This window comes from Rattus rattus, chromosome 18, assembly GCF_011064425.1.
Source record: "Rattus rattus isolate New Zealand chromosome 18, Rrattus_CSIRO_v1, whole genome shotgun sequence".
In the NCBI taxonomy this organism is placed as follows: domain Eukaryota; kingdom Metazoa; phylum Chordata; class Mammalia; order Rodentia; family Muridae; genus Rattus; species Rattus rattus.
The window spans coordinates 49,681,610-49,694,147 of NC_046171.1; the positions used below are offsets into that span (position 1 = coordinate 49,681,610).

The following is a 12,538-nucleotide window of genomic DNA, read 5'->3' on the forward strand; positions in this document are numbered from 1 at the left end:
TCACATATATAGCAGAGGATGGCCTTATCTGACATCAATGGGAGGAGAGGCCCTTGGTCCTGCAGAGGCTTAATGCCCCAGCATAGGGAGATGTTAGGGTAGTGAGGCAGGAATGAATGAGAGGGTAGAGGAGCGCCCTTATAAAGGCAAAAGAGAGAGGGGAGAGAGGGGATAAAATGGGGGTGGGGGATTGTGAAGGGGTAACCATGAAGGGGGAAGCCATTTGAAATGTAAATGAATAAAATGATTAATAAAAAAAAAGACACCAAAATTACAAAAGATCAAACCTAAAATATCAAATAAAACACTATAATGTTCACGGGAAAGGAAAAAAATGACTCACCTGATGAATGGGACAACCTCCGTCAGAGGAGAGAATCACAAGAGGTCCCTGAAATTTGTCATAAGTAGACATAATGGAAAGTAAAAGGCCAGCATTTTAGAACAATTTAGAGAACAGATGTGTGAGATTTAGAAATCCCTTTCATGCTTAGTGATTGGACTTGCTCTCCAACCAAAACGTTTGAACACAAGTGCATTGAAAAGGGAAAATCACTTCCTTTGGTGTATGATCATCATTTCCCCTTCCTTTCTGCCCCTTTAAAAGCAAACATGGAGTAGGGCAGATCTCTGTCCAGGACTTCAGTGAAGAAAGGAACAACAGTGAGCTGATTATTCTACCAAATTGACTTACACATTTGTCCTGACACCCTCTTATGATTAATATTGTCATTTGTAACCAAGGGCAAACTATTCTCTGCCCTCCAACAAAGCTCTGAAAATAAAAAAAAAAAAAATCCGATGCATAAGAGAGGTTATTTGTCTTTTACAAGTTACCTAGGCGGTAACGACTTTGTTAGAAGAATGAAATATTTAGCAGTAAGTTATATCTTCTGCTCTAACACCTCTGCACTAGTTCTGCTCGGCTGCATAAAATAATCCTTCCGGTCTTGAGGAGAGCCTGTAGCCGTTCCGTGTTTCACCTGACTTAGTGGGTTACGTTCCTGAACAGCTTAGAGATGTCTGGCTCCATGTTCGAACCAACCACGTGCTGCGGGTACTCGGTCACTGTGAAACGTCACCATCTCCGGCTTCCCTTGAGTAGAACTGTGAGTTGAGAAAAAATTTTCTCCCATCATAAACCAATTGTTGTTTGTTAATGATAAGGCACTGTGGCCAACAAGGAAGCAGCTTTTTACTTTCTCATTTCCTGCCTTACCCACTTTTCTCTTTGCAGACAGACAATGCTTCTTTCACACAATGAACTTTCCACAGTGTCAGCCTTTACCTTTGTTCCTCTGACTTTTATTTTCATTTTTTAATTCCTCAAGAAAAAAAAATTCTGCTTGAATTGATAGCCTGGACTTTTGATTCTAACATTTCAGTGCATGGACTAAAGGAGATTATATATGTGTCTTGTGTTTCATGGACTTGTGGTCGTGATAATTCAAGTCTAGGTTGCTGGTAATATTCAGGCATTACACAATATATAGTCTGGCAGTGGCCATAAAACAGGCATTTGTTACTGCACTATGCTTTGTGCTGCTTAATGGTATCCACAAATATTTGCAAAACATAAAAAATACTGATACTTTAATGATGCAGTAGAATTACATCAAATAAAAGGCACTTTAGCTACAGCTGTATGACACCAGAATTTACTGCACAACAATGGAAGCAGAATTTAAATGAAAAGTTCTATAGAAAGGAATAGCCAGTTTTTCAAAGCTTATACTTGTGTGTGTGTGTATGTGTGTTTTATTGCTGTGCTAAATTGATTCTATGCAGTAAATGGCACCATTGCCTTTACATAACATTTTGATAATATACAGATGGCAGGTGTTTTTATTTTACATCAGAAGGTATTAATATACAATCATTTTCCCAAGTTTCAAAATGTGACATAATTACAAATCTCGGCCAAGGTAAACACCACGACTATGCGATGACTGCTCGTCACACAAACGAAACATTTATAGACATATTTGCTATTGATTGTCTAAAATCACTCTGTGCCTAGCACTCACGCTGTTGGTGGTGATGACGCTCCTGAAGACACAGCCATTGACAAGCAGATTGTTACCAGCAGCAACACCTGCCCACTAATATCCCTTTAACAAGCTAAAATTTCAAACATTCTTTTCTTTGTTCATTTTTCTCTTTCCCTTCAGAACTATTGGCTTGAAAGGAATTCGGCCAAGGTGTCTGATTTCCCAGAGTCCACTAGCCCGGCCTAGCACTTGATACTAAATCACAGTGTTTCTTTTGCACACCCTGTTCACAGCGATCTCATTTCAGCTTGGTGCATGCTCTGTGATGCCTTCCGCGCTTCACACATGTCCTCCCCAAAGAGCTTGCACTGCAGACAGCTTTGCCACAGGGCACACAGCCTGGCTGAGATCCAGGAGCACACTGTGGGTGATCTCGCCTTGCGTTTCATGTTATGCGGCTTTTCTGGATGTTGCTAAGGGAATTCTAGCAAAAGTTATGTCCAACTTTTTGTGTCCACACTGCTTTATCAGAGGGCCTCCATTTGGTGTGGAAATGGTTGCTACATTTTCTCACACTTGATTGTCTCACAAGGCACTTTCAGCTACTAATGCTGATCTGATTATCTTTGCTAAGGCAAGCAAATAACCCATGTAGAAAATCCGTACTGCGTCTCTAATATGCTAACTAGTATCATTTGTCCCTCATTTTCATTTTAAGGCACAAAATCCGTAGCCTTTTAACAAATCAAAAAAAATGTACAACCTTGCCTTATTCTGGGACTCTGTGAGGCACAATGGGTAGTGAAGAGTTTGCATTTTTCTCTTCCTCAAGGAGTTGCTGCAAATTTCAGATATCCTACCACTATCATTTTATAACCTGTGTGAAAGAAAATACATCTATTGTAGCCTTTTAATTTCTTGTTTAATGTGCAGCTTGTTGTAATATAATATAATCTTGTAAAATATTCAAAGAGAAACATACAGAGCTACCTCCCATGTACCTACCAGACATAGATTAGCAGACACGCACAGGCGTGCATGCACACACACACACACACACACACACACACACACACACCTTTTTGCATACTCACATATTTTTCTAAAAAAGCCTTAATAGATAGTATTGTGGCATTCCATACACTGATATGCATTTTTAAAATATGAAAACTGTGAGACAATTGTAAAGTTACTATTGCCAGCAAATGTATAAGTTGAAGTATGTGCCTCTGGGTGATAAATACTTTGGAGAAGACTCTAGAGGGATTTTGACACAGAACTATATTATGGAGCCTTGAGACATCTCAAACACTACAAATGAAAAAGAATATCATATTTAAAACAGAGATCATATGTATGGTGTTAGCTTTTCAGGAGAAATTCCTTAAAGTTGAAAAAATAGCAATGAAGTACCATTTCTTTTAGCTGAAAACTTGTGCCATGACACATCAATAGGAATCTGGTTAAATCCAATAAGGTCCATCTATGGTGAGAAACACTCATCAGCTGTTGAAAAGAAAGACATATGAGCCTGTAAAACAGATTGAAGTAAAAATAGTGTTTTCATATATACAAAAAGACACAAAGTATCACTGGGATATAGATATAGTAGCCTTACAATTATTTTACACTCTGCATATTTTTAAAACAATCACCTTACAGCACTTAAATAAATGAACACTATGAATTTTGAAGGGAACAGATAGAGTGGGCTTATAAGTCTTTATTTAGATTACTTGAAGGACAGATCTAAAAAACTTAAGAATATACAATTCATCTGATTGAATTTTGAAGATACCCCAATAGAACAAAGAATGAAGTCATATGAAATCCATGTGCCTTTGACTGTAGCCCCTCAGAGAGACTCGAATTCCGTTTTAGTTAAAAATATAACCAGAGCTTCAGCCCCCAGCCTTCCGCCAGGGCAGATCATCAGTGTGCCTGACCCTCTGAAGACCCCACAGTCTGAAGGCCTCCCAGCAGATCTGTTGCCCTCACAGCAGCAGGAAAGGAACCTATCCAGATAACTTCAGCACTGGGGACCACCAAGGATCCCAGCAGACTCGGGATGTGTTGTGGTTTGCCCTGAAGTTATCTGTATTTTGATGCTAATTCCACTCCCCCAAGGATGGCTATGTAGTCACGTACTCGAGTACTCAGATGTCAGATGACTTCACCAGAACCACCTCCCCATTGAATTTGTAAAGTACAGGTGATGGGCAGGTACAGGATAGAAGGAGGCCTGTCATTGGAGGAGAAGGAAGGATGGGCGGAAGAGAAGTTTGAAGAAGGAGGAGGAGACTAGGGGAGAGAGAAGGAGACAGGACAGAGGAGAGAGAGAGGGGAGAACCCATGGCAGGTGATGTTAAGATTCTGCTCTGTGTATTTACAGGTTGTTATCAATGTTCCTAAGGGATGGATGGTACCGGGCTTTGTATGTTTAAGTAGGCAATTATATCTTACTAATTGGGTCAAAGATTATTGTGTTGTATGTTCTTTTATGTGGGGGTTTGAGTGTAGGAAAGTGTGCGGCTGGGATGTGTTTCCGCCAAGATATCTAGCAGATATCTTGGGGCACCGCGGTGCAGACCTAGCGGGTAAAAGACAACTATACCATTTTATTTTTATATTTTTACAACAACAGGGATGTCTCCTTTCCACTCGATCTCTATCACCCTTCTGACCTAAACCTTTAACCAGGGCAGATAATCAGCAAATCTGAAGTATCTTTTAAAGACCCCACAATCTGAAAGTGTCCCAGGAAATTTGCTGCACCCAGGGCAATAGGTAAGGGACCCTCCCAAATGATTTCAGCAGCAGGGCCCCACTGAGGCTCCCAGGAGATACAGGACCCCTCTCCTCTGCTTAAGCTCCAACACCCTTCTAGCCTACACATTCAGCCTGGGCAGATCAACAGCTAGTCTGCCCTTCTGAAGACCTCATTATCTGAAGCCCTCCCTCCCAGGAAGGAGATCTGCTGCACCCAGGGCAACAGATCCCACAGTTTGAAGGCCTCCCAGGAGATCTGTTGTACCAAGGGCAGTAGTCTGGGCAGATTACCAGTGTGTCTGTTCCTCTGAAGATCCCCCAAACTGAAGTCCTCCCAAGAGAGCTACTGCAGCCAGGGCCACAGGCCTCCCAGGAGACCTGCAGCAACCCAGGGACACAGGAAGCAGGCTCCAGACAGAGATACCCAGGCTGATTAATACCAGAGATACCCTGGTGCTAGAGGCAAGCACAAGACCATAAGCAACAGAAGCCAATATACTTGGGCATTATCAGAACCCAGTTCTCCCACCGCAACGAGCCCTGGATACACCAACACACCTGAAAACCATGATGCTGACCTAAAATTCTATCTCATGAAGATAATAGAGTTCTTTAAAGAGATAATAGATAACTCATTGAAGGAAATACAGGAAAACAGGCAAACATGTAGAAGCTCTTATAGAGGAGACAAAACTCTTAAAGAAATACAATAAAACACAATCAAACAGGTAAAGGAATTGAAAAAAGCAGTCCGGGTTGCTACCCTCACAGAGAGCTGAAAGCCAGCTGCCAGGAGCCACTACATGCTTGAGAGCAAAGATAAGGCCAGCTTTTCTGCTCCAAGTGTCCTGCCTGGTGGACTCCGGACACACAAAGGCAGAAGTCCTCTGGGACCGAGCCCTTCCGGTTTCTGGCTGTGGCCCAAACTTTTCTGATTCTGGCCCACAGCTCCCTGCTCCCAAATCCCATAGGAGAGAGAGCTGAACACCCAGAAGTGTTGGGACAAGATCTTTACCAATCCTCCATCTGATACAGGGCTAATATCCAAAATACAGAAAGAACTAAAGAAGTTAGATTCCAGAGAGCCAAATAACCCTATTATAAAATGGGGTACAGAGCTAAACAAAGAATTCACAGCTGAGGAATATCAAATGACTGAGAAGCACCTAAAGAAATGTTCAACATTCTTAGTCATCAGGGAAATGCAAATCAAAATAACCCTGAGATTCCATCTCACACCAGTCAGAATGGCTAAGATAAAAACTCAGGTGACAGCAAATGCTGGCGAGGATGTGGAGAAAGAGGAACACTCCTCCATTGTTGGTGGGATTGCAGACTGGTACAACCATTCTGGAAATCAGTCTGGAGGTTCCTCAGAAAATTGGACATAGCACTACCTGAGGACCCAGCTATATCTCTCTTGGGCATATACCCAAATGATGCTCCAACATATAACAAAGACACATGCCCCACTATGCTCATAGCAGCCTTATATATAATAGACAGAAGCTGGAAAGAACCCAGATGCCCTTCAACAGAGGAATGGATACAGAAAATGTGGTACATCTACACAATGGAATATTACTCAGCTATCAAAAACAATGACTTTATGAAATTCGTAGGCAAATTGATGGAAGTAGAAAATATCATCCTGAGTGAGGTAACCCAATCACAGAAAAACAAACATGGTATGTGCTCATTGATAAGTGGCTATTAGCTCAAATGCTCGAATTACCCAAGATGCCTAGAACAAATGAAACTCAAGACGGATGATCAAAATGTGAATGCTTCACTCCTTCTTTAAAAGGGGAACAAAAGTATAGGAGGGGATAGGGAGGCAAAGTTTAGAGCAGAGACTGAAGGAACAGCCACTCAGAGCCCTACATGTGGCATATGTGTGTGTGTGTGTGTGTGTGTGTGTGTGTGTGTGTGTGTGTATACACACATACACAGCCACCAAAACTAGATAAGATGGATGAAGCTAAGAAGTGCATGCTGACATGAATGGGATATAGCTTTCTTCTGAGAGAAACAGCCAGAATATGTCAAATACAGAGGCGAATGCCAGCAGCTAACAACTGAACTGAGAATGGGACCCCTGTTGAAGGAATCAGAGAAAGGACTGGAAGAGCTTGAAGGGGCTCGAGACCCCATGTGAACAACAATGCCAAGCAACCAGAGCTTCCAGGGACTAAGCCACTACCCAAAGACTATACATGGACTGACCCTGGGCTCCAACTGCATATGTAGGAGTGAATAGCCTTGTTAGGGCACCAGTGGAAGCAAAGCCCTTGGTCCTGCCAAGGTTGGACCCCCAGTGTAGGGGATTGTTGGGGGGGGGAGTAATGGGGAGTGGATGGGGAGGGGAACACCCATATAGAAGGGGAGAGGGAGGGGTTAGGGGGCTGATGGACAGGAAACCTGGAAAGGGAATAACATTTGAAATGTAAATAAAATATCCAATTTAATAAAAACAGAATATATATTATGTACATGTATGCAATGTAAAATTAATATATAATAGAACATTCTAAAATTGATATCAGAATTAAATAACAAACCATAATGAGACATTAATCTTTGACTACTAGAATATTTAAAGTAAAATATTGATGATACCAAGTAAAGTTGTGGGACGGCAAGAATGAACTCTGACCCACGCCTTTAATGATACGAACAAGCTGAGAAACTCTAGTTAATAGTGTGTCCCTTTTCTACAAAGGTAAATACTTGTTCTTCATATAGTCCAGCCGTCTACTATTAAAGAAAATACCTAGGAGAACTGGAAACATTTACTCTCACGAAGAATGTCTGGATCAACTTTATTAATAATACCCTAGAGCCATAAACATCTGACATGTTCGATATCAGAAAAACAAACAAGTTGTTGTGTATGCACTTTTGCGTATGAAGAGCCAGCTTACAAATATACACAGTACAAGAAATATAGAAAACAAACAAAGTAACAGACACAAAAAGATATAGACAGTTTCAGACTATCTGTTTTGGTAAAACAAAAAACATATTGGTCCTTTTTTTTTTAAAGCCAAAATTAAATTTTATTTCACATTGATAGAAACTGTGAAAACATGACATTTTCCCACATGACAGCACACGAATTCATTATTTCTTAATCCAAATAAATCTCTACAAGTAGAATAACTGAAGTAAATTTATGTTCTCCACAGTAAAGCAAAATAGCAAGTGATTGTTAGTTGTTTTAAATCCAAACAAAGACTCGGCTTCATTGTTACCACTCTATCCAGGATATACCTAATGATCTCCTTATCAGTTAGCTCCTGTTATAAAGATGCTTCCCCTTGGTCTGTTGGAAATCAGCAGGAAAAGCAACCATTCAGAAATAACCATAATTTCTGCAACATATTCAACCACATGGTAACAGTTATAAATATGGGTTTTATATATATCCAGCTCTTATTACCCATAAATTAAAATTTTTTCTCCAGTATTTTGAATTTGTTGATTTAAAATCAAATGACTGTTATTTTAATGTTTGCAAAGGAGACTGATTATCAAAAGCTCCTTTACTTAAGATGAAAATTTCAGACTAGTATGTCACCCAGATAAAAACAAACGTTGGATTGCTCATCTTGGACAGTATTTGGTTTTTAAGCATAACATGTACAGAAAATATAAACTTAAACTCTGCTATAAGATGTTTAAGAAATTATATTTTTATTATACAATATATAGTTTATATATAATATAGTTTTTATATATTATATATACTTTATATATATTATATATACTTTATATATATTATATATTATATAGTTTTTACAGAAAAATAAAACCACAGAATTATTACCAGGACTGAAGATTCTAGCAACTCTACAGCCTAACACTGGACGAAGGTGTAGTTATTTGAAATACGTAAGCTTAAGTAATGTTTGGTTTCTTTTCACATTATCTATATTGGAAATACTGTATGTCTCTGTTTCAGAATGTCAAAATAATATATAGTGACAGATTTGCTTTTTATGACAGGGAGGCAATATTAGTTTTCTATGGAAAATTAAAAAAGAAAGAACCTACTTTTTTTTCTTGAGAGGAGAAAAATTACATCGAAGTGGGGGAAAACCTGGTCTCCCAATAGCAGGGCATTGAAGAGAGCATTATTACTTTTTGACACTTAAAAGCATTATCCCTATTATAGGGATAACGTAATACCATCTTAGGTATTACAGTCATGTATGTGTGAATACAAACATAAAAATATGGACACTGTATGGTGACTGAAAACTTGTGGAGTAAAGCTATAGTCTAACTCACAGAGTTAAGGAGTCACTTACATCCTAACAGCTTCTTTAGACCTGAACACATTTTCAGAGAACATACTAGTAATTTTTAAATGATGTAATAAAACTCTGCTTTTGTTATCTTATTTTGCTGAATTAATTTGAGACAGAGAAGCTAGTTGCTTCACTTACTTACTATAATGCTAGTTTATTCTGAACTGTATAATACAAATATATGCATAGAAACTTAAACGGATCATACATATCTCATGAGGGAGACATCATTTTGTCTGTCTCATTGGTATGTATTTGCAAAACATTTTAACACTGCAAACATTAGAGGTTTTATGATCAGTCATGGGAAAAGGTTTATACTCTACTACTGTGATGCTGGTGAACTTCTACTCAAGGCCTCTTAGTGATGTCAGTCAACTGGAGGTAGGAGCTTATGAATGACGTGCTTGACACCCATCATTTCCTGCTGGCATGAGCTGTGCATCATGCCTTCATAGACCTTGAAGGTTACATTGGCTGGATTTACCAATGCTTTTAGTCTTTCAACAGTAAGAGAATCAAACAGGAGAACTAAAGGGTCACAATCTCAACAGTACTGGAGAGCAGAAATATCTCGATTAGCACTATTGAGAGGCCCCTGTGAAAACGAAGCCTGGAGTGGAAACCAGAAACTGACTGCCGTGACACCAGCCAGTTTCTGCTGTGTGGTGAGAGCAGTGTGTAAAGATAAGGCACCTCCCTGAGGAAATCCTCCCAGAATAATTCTGTTAGAGGAAAGCCATTCTTCACTTCTTGATCTATCAAGACTTTTACAGTTGCTGCCTCCTGTTTAATTCCAGACTCATCCTCCTGGGAAGCTGGTGAAAGTCCAATAATATCAAACCAAGAAGGCATCGCCATATTCATATTTAATGTGACTGGCATAACAGGCACATGTGAACAGATGTATTTTATGTGGGAACTTTTGATACCTCCAAAGGCTTCTGCCCATCCGTGCCCAGTATCTCCCAATCTGAAAAGGAAAATAACCTCGATCGTGGCCTTCCAGGCAGTGGGCACAATGGCAGGTATCAGGGCAGACCTGTTGATGCACATCCACCAGCTGGTGGACAATGCATCAGAAGCAAACGATATTGGTGTTTTCATCTGGCAAGGACACAAGAAAATAACGAGAGCTATTAAAAGACTTTGTAACTTAATTGTAGCAAATTGTGTGGCTGCTAAAAAAAATTGTTAAGATTTCTTGAATGGATCTCAGTGTATCTTGTTAGAGATATACCTCGATAAAGTTAGCTTTTGAAAAATAATGTAGACCTACACGTACAAATAAACTTCTAAAACTGGCAAGATTATGTTGAAATTAAGAAATGTCTTAGTCAGGGTTTCTATTCCTGTACAAACATGACCAAGAAGCAAGTTGGGAAGGAAAGGGTTTATTTAGCTTACTTCCATGTTGCTATTCCATCACCAAAGGAAATCAGGACTGGAACTCAAGTGGGTCAGGAAGCAGGAGGATACAGAGGCCAGGGTTGGGGGGGATGTTTCTTGCTGACTTGCTTTCCCTGGCTTGCTCAGCTTGCTTTCTTATAGAATCCAAGACCACCAGCCCAGGAACGGGTGGATCCTCCCACCTTGACTACTAGCTGAGAAAATGCCTTACAGCTGGGTCTCATGAAGGCATTTCCACAGCTGAGGCTCCTTTTCTGTAATATCTCCAGCTTGTGTCAAGTTAAAACACAAAACTAGCCAGTACAAGAAACCTACTACGGGGGTTGGGGGGGCTGAATACTGAAAAAAATGGGGGTCGGATTAGGCCCATTTTATTAATAGTACCATTATCAGAAGCACATCCTGAAATCATTATGTAATTAGAAAAACATGAAATTCAATGTCAAGAATAAATGCTATTTACAGTAGCAGACAAAAATTCCTGAAATAAATCATCTCCATTATTTCCAAAAATAGAAAACTACTATGGAAATCTTAATGTGTCAATTCACTAACAATATCATTTAATGATTGAAATATCAGTAAATAACTAATAACTAATATCATAGGAAGTTTACTTCTGATGTGTACTATCATGCTTTTCTTAGAAAAAAATAACAAAGTCTTACATGGCCAGGAATGTCTCTGCTGTGGCAAAAATCATAAGCAACTATGCTGCCTGCTCATACTAGCAGGGGTGAAACAGATGGATGCGTGGGTGGATTTAGGATACAGTTGGTGCATACTTATTAAGTGAAAGTGTAAGCCAGGGTTTTCTCCTCATCAATCTAAAGTTCATGTAGACTGTCTGTTTCTTCCTCTCTCCCTTGTATAATTTACTTAGCAATTACGTGAGTTTTCTTTGATGGAACACCAAATTTGAAGCTGACGTAAATCTCCCCGTTCCCATGGGTCAGAAGTCTAAGCATACCATTGCTGGGCCCCTGTGAGTGGTACAATGAAGGAGTGCACTATGCCATTTTCTGGAGCATGGACTCTCTTCAAAGTTTACACATTGCCTTAGGGTTTTACTGTTGTGAAAAGATACCATGACCCAGGCAACTCTTAGGACAACAACATTTAATTGGGGCTGGCTTACAGGTTCAGAGGTTCGGTCCATTATCATCAAGGCAAGAACATGGCAGCACCCAGGCATCATAGTGCAGAAGGAGCTGAGAGTTCTACAGCTTCATCTGAAGGCTGCTAGTGGAAGACTGGCTTCCAGGAAGCTAGGATACGGGTGTTAAAGCCCACACCCACAGTGATGGCCACACCTACTCCAACAGGGCCACAGCTTCTAATAGTGCCCCTCCCTGGGCCGAGCACATACAAACCATAACACACATCTATAGGCAGAGTTTAATTCTAGGCCATGGCAGGCATCACCCAGCCTTCAGTGAGAATGTGAACCATGCTTTCCTCTTGTCAGGCCTAAAATCCACACTGAGGTCCCTGTTTTCCCAATGGCTGTCACCTGAGGTTGCTCTCAAATCCTAGAGGCTGCCTTTGGGGTGCATATCTCTTTCCCTTGCCAGTCCTCTCAAAACACAGTGCTGACTCCTTTGATTTCAGCAGTCCGCTTCTTCAGGAAAGATCCAGTTCTCTAGTTTCTCTGATGTGGACTTTCACTTTGTATTAGGTCATTTTATATCACTATGAACAAATTTATGCCAGCAGCAACTTAAGGGAGAAAGGAATCATTTTTAGCTAACAGTTTGGTTTAAGCAGAACCAGTCCATCCTGCTGGGATGGTGTGGTGGCTGGACGGTTTCATTAATGGATGGGACTCTGGCAACACAGCTTGTTAGATCTTGCTAAATTGGGAAGCCGAGAGCAGGAACTAGAGGCAGAGTTGCTATTATTTTCAAGGTTCATCACTGTCAGCTCTTCCTTCTAGTGAAGCCGCAGCCCCCACAGTTCTACAGTCTCCCAAAATAGTACCAACATGTGAGAACAACGGTTCAATCACGTGAACTGGGAGGGAGGGTACGGATCTCAAATCCAAACCATTAATAC

General features: G+C 40.3%; 1 pseudogene; it reads right to left on the reverse strand.

The window, feature by feature from the left end:
• Nucleotides 1-9,443: 9,443 nt before the first annotated feature.
• Nucleotides 9,444-10,129, reverse strand: LOC116887510 (annotated as a pseudogene).
• Between the last annotated feature and the right edge of the window lie 2,409 nt (nucleotides 10,130-12,538).